At 50.1% G+C, this 13,681-nt stretch overlaps 1 protein-coding gene across 4 annotated transcripts in view; it reads right to left on the reverse strand.

The window, feature by feature from the left end:
* Positions 1-2,150: 2,150 nt before the first annotated feature.
* The window catches only part of LOC140389354 (G-protein coupled receptor 55-like), a 94,517-nt gene continuing 82,986 nt past the window's right edge, over positions 2,151-13,681 (reverse strand). For 3 of the 4 annotated variants that reach the window (XR_011934355.1, XR_011934354.1, XR_011934356.1), the window contains one exon: positions 2,151-2,302. The gene's annotated coding sequence lies outside the window, so the exon portion shown is untranslated. Of the gene's footprint in view, positions 2,303-8,129; positions 8,705-13,681 lie in introns of those variants that run through there. The other variant, XR_011934357.1, reaches the window with a different exon arrangement.

The raw sequence follows: 13,681 nt of genomic DNA on the forward strand, positions 1-13,681 counted from the left end.
CTGAGCCCTCACGCCAATCAGACTGCCCCACACACACAACACTTCCCCATTGAACACCCCCCCCCCTCACCACTGCTCAAGAACTGCCAGTGGGACTGAGGGGACACTGCCCAGGCAGTGCAGGGGCAGTGCCAGGGTACTTCCCAGGCATGAACCCCTCCTACCTGGGGGCTGTACTCACCTGTGCACCTCCAGCTGGTTCTACTCGCCAGGTGCACATCATGCCAGAGTAAATGGATAATTTAGCATGGGAGTCCATCAGATGTAAAGGCGGGAGCCCATCAGATTAAAGGCCTGACAATGACATTTAAATGTATTCAAATGGCATCCCAACCTTCAACATCATTGCAGAGAAAAAGAGGAAGTGAGAGCACTTAACTGTCTTTGATGTGGTCCAAGAGCTGTCAATCATAACTAGATGTTTATAAACATTCCAGTTAGTTTCACTGTGGACTACTTAAAATCCATTTAAGCATGAAGGGAAATGTGATTAAAAATGCCAGACTGCTGGTTGTGTGTACAAGCTTTCAATCACAGCCAAGTTAAATCAATTTTACATTGATATGTATGAAAGCCTTGCACATCAAAGATCTGAGGGGGTTTAAACTGAGGTGATGTGGTTTCCCCTTCTTGGAATTTACAGGTGGTGCTTCCTGTGCCTGAGCCAGCAGGTGTATTGCATGGGTGAGTTCTAAACTGTGAGTTTTTTTCACTGCCTTTGTCTGGACTGCTCTCTCGCTTCCAGGCAGAAGTCTCTCTTATGGGGGGCTTCCAGGCAGGAGTCTCTGCAATTGAGGGCTTCCAGGCAGGAGTCTCTCTTATGGGGGAGTCTCTGGTAGGGGAGGGGGTGGGGGGCTCTGGTGGGAGTAGGGTGGGCAAGATTTGCAATGTTCAGGGAGGGTGGCCCTCCAATGGACTTTGGAGGCAACTCTCTTAAAGAGTTACCCCCTTGGCCACTGCGAGGTCCCTATGTCAGGGCCATGCTGTGGAATACCCGCACTAATTCTTGCCCACATGAATCCCAGTCCAGAGGACAGAGATTCACACGGGCTTGGAGAATCTGGTGCCCCGTCTGTTAATGGGAAGAGCCGATGCTCTGTCCCCCCCCCCCCCACCACCCCTCCCATGTCATGGGGTGCAAACCTCAATGCTGCTGCCAGCGGGAGACCGGAGCATTGGAAATGGACCGGCGGCGATCAATTTTTGGGCCGACGCTAGATTCCAAGTCACATCCGGAACTTCATTACCGGCAGTAGGTGACGGAGAATCCAGCCCCAGATCTTAAAGTTACCACCACCCCCTCCCCCCCTCCCCCCAGCCCCCAGGCATGGGCAACACACAGAACCGTCGATCATTGTGGGGCAACCTCCCTGCATCACTAAATCTCCACGCGCACTGCCTCCACATCACCCAGGCATGAGGGTGACTTGATCCCACCCCCTCCCATCCTCATCGGCATCGCGGGACCGCCCCACACTCAAGTGAGCATATCCTGGTACAGGGTCGCTGAGGGCCTACCACCTTTAAGGCAATTCCCCCTTTCAGTTCCCCCCAACCGCTTTCAGGCCTCTGCCTTCATGCCCACACCATGCGCCCACCTCAGGCCCCCACTTCACCTCCCCACCCTTCATACATTCCTTCATGCTCACCTTCAATCTCCCTTTCATGGGAATGGCCCCCCCTCAGGCTTGGCAGTGCCCCTTGGCCCCTGGGCACTGTTCCTGGCACATAGGCAGTGCCAACCATATAACTCTATGGTGCCAACCTGGCATCCCTGACAACCCCAGGCTGGCACTGCCTCGGTGCCTCTCAGACCGCCTGGGGGCTCCAATGGCCTCCCAGCCCCCATTACGGTCGGTTTCCTTTTTCGGAAAGCTGTACTGATTGGCGCCGGCATCACGCTGTGTTACTGAGGCCGGTGAATCCCGGTACCCGGGAGACTCCTGCCTCAATAGGCTGCGAATATTTAAATTAGTTTAATATCGGGCGCCGCGGGTTGGGAGCATCATGATCAAAAACTCATTTTTGGGCTCTCCTGTTATTCACCACGAATAGCGGTATTGGCGCCGTGCACAATGCAGCCGGATAATCGCTCCCTTTACCTTTAGTTGCCTTCCCTTTAAGGAAAATTAGTTGTAGCCGCACACTGATTTTTTTGAAGACTGATCCAAATTTATTATCTCAGCATCATATCTGTTGTTGGATTGGAGATGTCAAGATTATGCTGATTCCAAACCTTCCGGCATGCCCAGGAAACGTTCGTACTCCTGCTCCTGCTCTTAGATGAGTCCTTCCCCTGCAACTGTGAAGAAAATGTCCAGTGATAAATCACATCTCCCAGGAAGCAGCAATGTGCCTCCGGCGCAAAGCAGTCAAATTTCCAGCACCCCGCCCCCGGGTCATCACAAACTCCCCAATCCCAGGTCTCCAACTCTCCCACAACATCAAAACAGTCCCCGCTATAGTTGCTGATGACATTCTTTGTGTGTGATCCCTTTGTTCTCCTCAGCCTTCCTGCAGCCTTCAACACATTTGACTACATCGCTGTCCTCAAATGCTCATCCATCACTGTTCACTCAATGTGATCAACCCTGGTTGGTTCCATTCTTAACAAGCCAGTCACAGCCAGAGAACCTGTGGCTTACGTTCCCACTAATATACATTTCCTATGGTGTTTTCCAGGATTTATCCTTGGCCTCCTCCCTTCCGTCTTTCATATATCTACACATTCCTCACTAACACTGATGAGTCTGCCTCTGCACTACCTTTCCCAATCCTTCTCTGTCTCTGCCATGTTGACTTCCGGTGGTGGCCATGAGGCACACAAGGTGGCTCCTGCTTGGAGACACGTTTTGGCCCTTTCTACCCGGTTAATGGGAGTTTTTGTGAGGAAAAAGTGCAAAGTATCTGGAGTGTGTTGGTTTCTCTTCCAATATGGAATGTCGGTGGGTTGCAACACCCGACTTAAATTGAATAAAGCCTCAGCTTAAGAGGTAGATGGCCGTCGTGGACAGCAGCAGAAAGTATGGCGAAGCTTGTCGTGCCACCTGCCCCACTGCCTCTGGATCATTTTATGGAGTTCATCAAAGGGAGATTTAAGAAGCATTGGCAGGAGATGCACGAGAACCTGTACAAGGTGATCGAGGGATAAGTAGCTCCTCTTCCCGGGATGGTGGAATGGGTGGAGCAGTGAATGGAGTCTTGGTGGGGGAGGGTGACCAGAGAGCTGGAAAGGGCAGTGTCTGATCACAGTGACCAGATGTGTCTTTGGAGATGGTGGTGGTAATGCTGGGAAAGGCCTATAAGTTGTTGAAGGCAAGAGTGGATGGCCAGGAGAATCCATCCAGGCGGCAAAGTTTGCGAATAGTTGATTGCTGGAGGGAGTTGAGGTTACGAGTGCTACCGGCTACGTGGCAAAGATGTTTGGGAAGTTGGTCAGGGAGGGGGTCTTTGAAAAGCCCCCAGAGGTGGATTGGGTCTCAGAGTGGATACCGGTCGCTGCAGAAGGGGCTGAGAGCAGGAGAACCGCCGAGGGCGGTGATCGGCCGGATGCACAAGTTTCAGGAGAAGGACCGAATTTTGAGGTGGGCGAGATCCACATGGGACTGGAGCTGGGAGGGTCATCGGACACGGATCTATCAGGATCTTGGGTGTGACCTGGCCAAGCAGCGAGCGGCCTTTAATAAGGCCAAGGCGGTACTCTTTCGGAGAAAGGTCTGATTTGGGATGTTGTACCCGGCGAAACTGTGGGTAACATACAAGGGCAAAGACATTATCTGAACACACTAAAGGAGGTAAATGACTTTGACAGGAAGCATGGTTTGGGGGATGACCAATGGAGGGAATGCGTATATTTTTTGATGTTTTTGTAATGTGAATGTTGGGAAATATTATTGCTGCACATGTTGGTCTTTTTGTTATGGTCGATGGTGGGATGGTTCCGAGTCCCGGGTTCTTCCTCCTGCTGGAGAAGGCGAGGGGTGGCGGGGGGGTGGTGGAGGCAAGGGGGCTTTGATGGGAGGGGAGTTTTGGTGGTTCTTTCCAAATAGTGGTGATTGGTGTATTATTCCTTGTGTCTGAATAAAGCTCGTAGTTTCACAGTTGAATTTGATGCTTTATTGTGTGAGTTCATTCTCTCTCCAGCGCTTATACTAGATGTTACATCTGCTCACTAGCTGCCGTTCCTGTGAAGAGTGCCCCTTGGACTTCCTGTTTGTTTATTGTATACATCTCTGGTGCTTCCTCGAGTGGTTACTTAGTTGTAGTGTATTTACATTAACCCCTTGTGTATATACAGTGATGCATATCACTACAGTTGGTGAGGAGGAGTGGGGGAAGGGTAGTTTGGGCGTCGTGAATGGGGTCCTTTGTGTGAATCTCCATGGAGGTTTTGCCCTCAACGTTTTGGGAAGCGTTGAAGGCAGTGATTTGAGGGGGAAGTGATATCCTATAAGGCCCATAGGAATAAGGTTGAGAATACAGAGAGGCAGAGGTTGGTTGAGGCCATTTTGGAAGCAGCCCCGACGAGAAAGCTGTTCACGGAAAGAAAGTGACTACAGGTGGAGTTTGATCTGATATCGATAGCAGAAGGCAGTCGGCCAGCTCTATCGGGCAAGACAAGTATTTTATGAGTGTGTGGAGAAGGCCAGCTGCCTGTTAGCCTACCAGTTGAGATGGCAGGCAGCCACACGGGAGATGGCACAGGTTAGGGATGGGGTGGAGGGCTGGTGACTACTCCAGAAAAAATTAACAGGGCATTTGTATTATTTTTTGGGGGGTTGTATAGGTCCGTGCCCCGGGCGGAGGACACGGAGATGGGGCACTTGGGGAGTGGGTGCTGGCATTACCAAATGTACTATATTATTACTGGGTGGTGAATGTGGGAAAGGTGGGGCAGTGGTGGGGGCCAGGGAGGGGAGGGGGGTGGGGGGGGGGGGGGTGTTGCGGCTGGCGTTACCAAATTTACTACATTATTACTGGGTGGCAAATGTGGAAAAGGTGCAGTTGTTGGCAGGGGTGGGGGTGGGGGGGTGGGGGAGGAGGCGCCAGAGTGGGTGAATATGGGGGAAGGCATGTTTAAAGGCGCTGGTTACGGCCCTTCTCCCATTCTCTCTTGACCAGGTTTACAGCGAGCCCGGTGGTGGCATTCCTTAAGATTTGGAAACAGTTTAGGCGGCACTTTGGGTTGGAGGCATGTCGGTACAGTCACCAATCTGTGGAAATCATAGCTTTGCGCCCGTGGGGATAGACACAACATAGGAGTTGGAGTAGGAAGGGGGTTGAGAAGATTTGGGATCTGTTTGTGGAGGGGAGGTTAGCGGGGATGGAGCAATTGAAGGAGAAGTATCAGCTCCCGACAGGAGTGAATTACAGTGCACGCAGGTGTTGGACTTTATTCAAAAAGCGTTTCCTTTGGTCCCTCAGCTGCCGAGCATACACTGTTAAATAGACTGTGTCCAAGCGATGAGCTGGGGAGGGGAGTATCTCGGTCACATATGTGGGTGGTTGCCTGAGACAGGGAAGGCTTCATTAGAAGGGATAAAAGGGAAGTGGGAAGAGGAGCTGGGAGTGGCACTGGGAGGGATAGGTCTCATGTGAAATATTGTATGGGTGAACTCGACCATCTCCTGTGCCAGGATGAGCCTGATCCAATTTAAAGTGGTTCACAGGGCTCATATGACTCGTGCACGCATGAGCAGGTTCGTCCCAGAGGTGGACAATAGATGTGAGAGGTGCGCTGTGGGTCCGGTGAATCACATGCACATGTTTAGGTCCTGCCCGAAACTGCTGAGCTTTGGACGTCAGTGTTTGAGTCACTGTCGAAGATAATGAGTGTGAGGGTGGAGCCGTGCCCTTTGGTGGCAATCTTTGGTATATCTGAGATGCCGGTGCTGCTGGAGGGTAAGGGGGCTGATGTCGTGGCCTTCGCCTCTCTGATTGCCCAGCGACGAATCCTACTGGGTTGAGGTCGGCGGTGCCACCGAGGCCGTCGGCATGGTTGAGGGACGTGGCAGAATTTCTGCAAATGGAGAAAATTAAGATTCCCTTCGGGGGTCTGAAGAGGGGTTATGGACAGGATGGAGGTTGTTCAAGGAGCTGTTTGTCGGCAGTGAGTAGATGGGGGGCGGGGGGTTTGGGAGGTAGAGATAGGTTTGTACAAAATGAAAAATGCAAACTGTTTGTAATTTGATTTTGTTTTAATGAATGTGGAACTTTCTGTATGGTTTGGAATAAAATATATTTAAACAAAAGTCTCTGTCATGTCAGCCTGATTAACTGATGTATCATGACTTTCTGGAGTTCAGCAAGATCAAAGGTGTTATCTTCAACTTCAGCTCCAAGCCCTAATTGCCCTTGAAGCTAACCCAAGCTATTCTCTCAGGTTGAGTTATACTTTTCCCAACCTTGAAATGAAATGAAATGAAAATCGCTTATTGTCACAAGTAGGCTTCAAATGAAGTTACTGTGAAAGGCCCCTAGTCGCCACATTCCAGCGCCTGTTCGGGGAGGCTGTTACGGGAATTGAACCGTGCTGCTGGCCTGCCTTGGTCTGCTTTCAAAGCCAGCGATTTAGCCCTGTGCCTTTTGAACCCTGAATTGAACTCCCAATCGACATTCACTCCAACAAAGAAACAGCCTGCTTTCAGCTCCACAGCGTAGTTCACTTCCACCTCAACGTCACCACATTCATGTCTTCATCATCCCAGACTTGGCTACCCCAGTGCGCTTATTGCTAGTCTCACATTTTTCAATTTCTGTAATGTTCAGATCATCCGAAACTATTGCAATTCATATCATAACCATCACCTCATCCTATAGACTATCTGCAGATCTCTCTAACCTACCCATTTCCTGTGCCAGCTTCCCCGAACAGGCGCCGGAATGTGGCGACTAGGGGCTTTTCACAGTAACTTCATTTGAAGCCTACTTGTGACAATAAGTTTCATTTTCATTTTCATTTCATTTCATTGTCATCCTTCGATGAATATATTAAGACTGAATAGCTGCACTGAAGGAACATGCATGGGGCAGGTGAGAGTTTGCATTGAAATTTCGAACCAGCATGGTTCAGTTGTTGTTGAACATGTTGATTAAGTGTGAGGAGCTGGTAACATACTGGCAGCTTTACTGGACTAGCAATTGAGAAGCCTAGTGTTCAGATCCCATCATGGCAGCTGGGGGGAATTCAAATTCATTTAATTTATAAATATGGAACAAAATGGTCTTCTCATTAATATCATTAAGCCATTCAATTAAATGAGTTATAAGGAGAAGCTGGATAGCCTGGGAATTTTTTCCCTGGAGCGTAGGATGCTTAGGGGTGGCCTTGTAGAGGATATAAAATAATGAGGAGCATAGATAAGGTAGATAGTCAACAACTTTTCCCAAAGGTAAAACTAGAGGGCATAGGATTAAGGTGAGAGGAGAGAGATACATAAGCGTCTAGAGGGGCAATTATTTCACACAGAGGGTGTCAGTGTCTGTAACGAGCTGCCAGAGGCAGTAATAGAGGCGGGTACAATTTTGTCTTTTAAAAAACATTTAGACAGTTGTATGGGTCAGATGGGTGTAGAGGGATATGGGCCAAATGCGGGCAATTGGGACTAGTTTACTGGTAAAAACTGGGCAGCATGGACAAGTTGGGCAGAAGGGCCTGTTTCCATGCTGTAAACCTCTCTGACTCTAATTGCAACAAATAGCAGACATTAAAACACAATGTGTACCTACCCCACATGGACTGCAGACGTTCAAGTAGGTGATTCACCACCATTTTCTCTGGGGAATTGGGAACGGACAAGAAATAATAGCCTTGCCAGTGACACTCACATCCCGAGAACAAAAAAGGACATTGGGTCCTGACAGGAAGAAGCTCTGATTTCAATATAAACTGTTTTATAAATATTTTAGGGAAGTGAGTTCTGCTGTCTGTTAGACCACCAAGTATAGTCAATCATCTTCATTGTACTGAAAATTAATTACAGCTACATCAGCAAGAAGACCCCATGGCTAATGCACTTTTGCCACAGCCTTTTGACACTGTGACTTCTCCTGCTAAAATACTTCCTGAAAATATATGTTTAAATACAACCTGGCCCTGCAAAGAAAACACAATCAATATTATTTCCTACTCTGAATCTGCAGGCACCTCTCGAAGCTCTCATTAACTTCCACGCTGAAGTGTTCCTCAAATTTTAGAAGGACCGTCTTGTACTTCGTCTTGTCCTCGCCTTCCGCAAATGCCAGGGAGTTGTAGATGTGGATGGCGTGTTGCCCTGCCGTGGAGAGGAGGAGGGCGATCTTCCTGGTGTCCGATGCATTCTCCCTGTCTGTGGCTTCTAGGAAGAGCTGGAAGCGCTGTTTAAACAGCTTCCAGTTGACGCCGAGATTTCCAGCGATTTGGAGCAGCTGTGGCGGGCTGATGGTGTCCATGGCGCAGGATGGCGGATCTCTGAAGAGGTGCAGGTAAGTCTCACAGTTGCTGGGGAGTTTCCAATCCTGGTACTATGTCGTGTTGGGTGTTCCGATACACAACCAAACCAACACGGTTGTAGATGGTACAACTCTGTTTTATTATTCTGTACAATAATAACTATTAACTTCTGGCTGTGGTTCGTACTTCACCAGCTAACCTGTGGACCCGGCCCTAGCACTATCTTAGTGAGGCACTCAGCACATGATGTATGTCTGAGTGGCACGCTGTGAGCTCTGTGCTCTGAGCTATCTCCTGGTAGAATGAGCGGGAACTGTGGTGTTCCCTGTTTTATAGTGCGTGTGCTCTCACTGGTGATTGGCTGTGATGTTGTGTGTGTGTGTTGATTGGTCCATCTACCTGTCCATCAGTGTGTGTGTGTGATTGCACCATGATATGTTAATGTGGATATCATGACACTCCCCTTTCTTTAAGTTCAATTGGCTGATAGGTACAAGCTTTTATTCACACTGGTGACTGCAAAATATGACTATGCTAGCACGTGTATGGCATGCAAATTACTACTGATGGCTGTGTTGAGAACTTACAAGCTTTCGAGAAAAATTACACAGACTTCAATCTTCATAAATGTTTGCATTTTGAAATCTTTATCTTGGTGGCTTTCCTCTCAAACTTAGCCCTGAACGTTTTACCAGCTCAACAGGGTGGGTAAGATATATTATTAGTTGGTGGAAGGGCCCACAGATCCCAATCTCACTTGGCTGCAGTCCAATATTTAAAAAAACAGATTCTTGACTGTATTTCTTGTTCTTTGTGGTCTCCAGTCCTTATCTGTCAATGGCACATAATGCTTTGTACAGCAGCTTTTAAAATGTATGCAGTGCAATAGTAAGTAAAGATTTAAGTCGCCACAGTCCCAGATGACCATCGGCTGCTTTCCACTTTGAGGGGAGAGGTGATTGATGGAGATTTAACCTAAGGATCACCACACCTCAGGCGAGGGGCAAGGTTGAGAAGGCATTTAAAAAAAAAACATTTTGAGAACCCAATTCATTTTTTCCAATTAAGGGGCAATTTAACGTGGCCAATCCACCTAGCCTGCACATCTTTGGGTTGTGGGGGCGAAACCCACACAAACACGGGGAGAATGTGCAAACTCCACACGGACAGTGACCCAGAGCCGGGATCGAAACCCGGTCCTCATCGCCGTAAGACAGTGGTGCTAACCACTGCGCCACCGTGCTGCCCCCGGCGGGGCCTTCATGAATAATCATAGTGCATTATCTGTACATCAAGCAACAAATAAGTGAAGGTGCCAGCTCAGTGGTAACACCCTCGCCTCAGAGTCAGGAATTTGTGGGTTTTAAGCCCACTTTAAGCACTTGAGCTCAGAATCTAGGCTGTAAGTTCAGTGCCACCCTGTCAAAGGTGCTGTCTTTCAGATGGGAAAGGATAAACCAAGGCTCCATCAAGCCACCATTTTGAAGAACAACAGAGGAGTTGTTATGCCCTGGCATATTTATCACTCAACAACATTACTCAAATAGATTATCTGGTCAATATCACATTGCTGCTTGTGTAAACTTCATGGGCGCGATTCTCCAACCCCCCACCGGGTCGGAGAATCGCCAGGGGCTGGCGGGAATCCCGCCCCCGCAGTGTCCCGAATTCTCCGCCACCAGAGATTCGGCGGGGGTGGGAATCGCGCCGCGCCGCGCCGCCACTGTCAATCCTCTCCAGCCGGCGTGGATTAAACCACCTTGTGAACGGCGGGACAATGCGGCGCGGGCGGGCACCAGTGTCCTGGGGGGAGTGCGAGGCGATCTGGCCCCGGGGGGTGCCCCCACAGTGGCATGGCCCGCGATCGGGGCCCACCGATCGGCCGGCGGGCCTGTGCCGTGGGGGCATTCTTTTTCTTCCGCCTTCGCCATGGTCTTCACTATGGCGAAGGCGGAAGAGACCCCCTCCCCTGCGCATGCGCGGGGATGATGTCAGCAGCCTCTGACCCTCCCGCGCATGCATCGCCCGGCAAAGTCCTTTCAGCGCCGGCTGGCGTGGCGCCAAAGGCCTTTCCCGCCAGTCGGCGGAGCGGAAACCAGTCCGGCGCGGGCCTAGCCCCTCAAGGTGAGGGCTTGGCCCCTAAACGTGCGGAGACTTCTGCACCTTTGGGTGCCCGACGCCGGAGTGATCCGCGCCGTTTTTGGTGCCAGGTAGCGGATTTCTCGCCAGTTTGCGGAGAATCCTGCCCCTTATGTCCAAATTAGCTGCTTTGTTTATTATATTCCAACAGTGACTCTTGCTTCGTGTCTGTACAGTGAGGATCACCCTGAAGTTGTGAAAGACACTGAATAAATAAAGTTCTTTCTTTAACACATTTTAAATACAGGGGTGCAACTCCATTAAATTGATTTGCACTAAAGTTTGTAAGACTGTAGGCAAACAGTTACATTGTTTAACGCTGGATATCATGGGCGTCATTCTCCGACCCCCCGCCAGGTCGGGGAATGGCCGTTGGCCGCCGTGAATCCCGCCCCCGCAGAAGTCTCCGCTCTCGGAGATTGGGCGGGGGCGGGAATCGGGCCGCGCCGGTTGGCGGGACCCCCCGCTGGATTCTCCGGCCCGGATGGGCCGAAGTCCCGCCCAGCAATTGCCTGTCCCGCCGACGTAAATCAAACCTGGTATTTACCGGCGGGACCAGGCGGCGTGGGCGGGCTCCGGGGTCCTGTGGGGGGGGCGCGGGGCGATCTGACCCCGGGGGGTGCCCCCACGGTGGCCTGGCCCGCGATCGGGGCCCACTGATCCGCGGGCGGGCCTGTGCCGTGGGGGCACTCTTTCCCTTCCGCCTCCGCTACGGCCTCCACCATGGCGGAGGCGGAAGAGACTCTCCCCACTGCGCATGCGCGGGAAACTGACAGCGGCCGCTGACGCTCCCGCGCATGGGCTGGGAAACTGACAGCGGCCGCTGACGCTCCCGCGCATGCGCCGCATTTCCGCGCCAGCTGGCGGGGAAACAAACGCCATTTCCGCCAGCTGGCGGGGCGGAAATCCCTCCGGCGTCGGCCTAGCCCCTCAATGTTGGGGCTAGGCCGCCAAAGATGCGGAGCCTTCCGCACCTTTGGGCCGGCACGATGCCTGTCTGATTGGCGCCGGCTTTGGAGCCAGTCGGCGGACAGCCCGCCGTTGGGGGAGAATTTCGCCCCATGTTCCCCATTATTAATTGTTGAAATTCCGTCATTTTTCTTTCAGATTGCAATATGCTCTATATTTTTTGAATTTAGAGTACCCAATTGTTATTTTTTTCCAATTAAGGGGCAATTTAACGTGGCCAATCCACCTACCCTGAACATCTTTGGGTTGTGGGGGTGAGACCCATACAGACACGGGGGGAATGTGCAAACTCCACACGGACAGTGACCTGGAGCCGGGATTGAACTCGGGTCCTCAGCGCCGTGAGGCCGCAGTGATAACCACTGCACCACCGTGCCTTCATTTTTAAACAAATGAACAAACAGGCTGCTACATCCTTCAAATTAACCTTCAATATTCTTTCAAGAAAAATACTGCCGGTGCTGGAAATCATAAATAAAAAATGGATGCTCGAAACACTCAGAAAGTCATGCAGAATTTGTGGAGAGAGAAATGTACCCTTAACATTTCAGGTCAACAGTTGTGATGAAAGGTCAGTCACCTGAAATGTCACGTTTGTTTCTCTCTCCACACACCTGAGTGAGCTGCTGAGTGTTTCCAAACTCTTTTGCCTCTGTTATTCTCTAATTTGAAGATATGACAGGAATTATCTTCTTCTTCTTAGCCTTTTCACTCCTTGAAGGAGCAAGGGCCACCGACAAATTCTCTCCATCTAATCCTGTCTTGGGCCAAACTCCGCAATTGTTGCCCTAAAGGGGCGGCACGGTGGCACAGTGGTTAGCATTGCTGCCTAGAGTGTCAGGGACCCGAGTTCAATTCTAGCCTCAGGTGACTGTCTGTCTGGAGTTTGTACCTTCTCCCCGTGTCTGTGTGGGCTTCCTCCGGATGCTCCGGTTTCCTCCCACAGTCCAAAGGGTGTGCAGTTTAGGTGGATTGGCCATGCTAAAATTGTCCCTTAGTGTCCAAAGGTGTGCAGGTTGGGTGGGATTACAGTGATAGGGTGGGGCAGTGGACCTAGATAGGGTGTTATTTTAGAGGGTCGGTGCAGACTCGATGGTCCGAATGGCTTCCTGCTACACTGTAGGAATTCTATAATTCTATGTAGAGCAACATTGTTTTGGTGGTTCTCCATGTTTCAGAGCCTTAAAGGAGAACAGACTTTACTTTGCAGTTGAAGATTTTTGGCCTTGGTGATCTCTCTTGATTTCCAGATGTTGGAGAGTGTGATAAATGCTGTTCTAACCTTCCTAATTCTGGTCTTTACATCCTCGTCTATCCTATCAGTAGTACTTACTGCACCACCCAGATAAGTAAAAGACGTTACTTCGCCCAACCCTTGTCTTAACAGGAATGATCTACTAACCAAATAGTTACTGATTAATTCAAATGAGCATTTCAAAACTGAAATTGATAGAATTTTTTTAGTTAACTGTACTAAGAATTATAAAACTACTCCTGTCACCAGGTGCCTATATTTTTTCCAAGAGAGGGGAATGTAGCTTCTTGAGAATGTTTGCCCAGTTTAGACTGTCAGTCCGTCCTGTATTGGATCTGCTTGAGGGCGTAGTCTGCTGTGAACTGGCGGGTGTGGGGGAAATGGCATAAGTTACTTCTGCTTTGGTCATAATTCCATTTCTGGGAATTTACTGAAAGAATCACAGTTGTGTTAAGCCCTCCAGCCCATTTTTTGCCATCATAACCTTCGGATACTGTTTGCAACTGGCTACAACAGACAGTCAGATTAATTTTCAAACCCGTTCTTGTACTGGCCCACTGTAAAATTTACTGTAAAAACTTTGGTGAGATGGATTCAAAGCACTGTCAGGCCGTTTTTAAAGCTCCGGAGGCTGTGTAAATGTGAGCTGTTGGTTACTTATTTTCCCTCCTCAGGCAGATTGTGGGAGGATCACAGCCCAAAGCCCTGCACACGAGGCTCGAGCTGTTTTGCGAACTGGGACCTAATTTGGTTACTGCAGATGGGCTAAGGTCGTAATTCCGGAGCAGGCTGCGCTTCAGCCAGCCTACGGTAGTCCCTTTAAATACCACCATGTGTGCTGCCCAATGGGTGATAGTAAGCGGTTTGTGGAGGGTGGGGTGAGAGAG

Source organism: Scyliorhinus torazame, chromosome 14, assembly GCF_047496885.1.
Source record: "Scyliorhinus torazame isolate Kashiwa2021f chromosome 14, sScyTor2.1, whole genome shotgun sequence".
Classification (NCBI taxonomy): domain Eukaryota; kingdom Metazoa; phylum Chordata; class Chondrichthyes; order Carcharhiniformes; family Scyliorhinidae; genus Scyliorhinus; species Scyliorhinus torazame.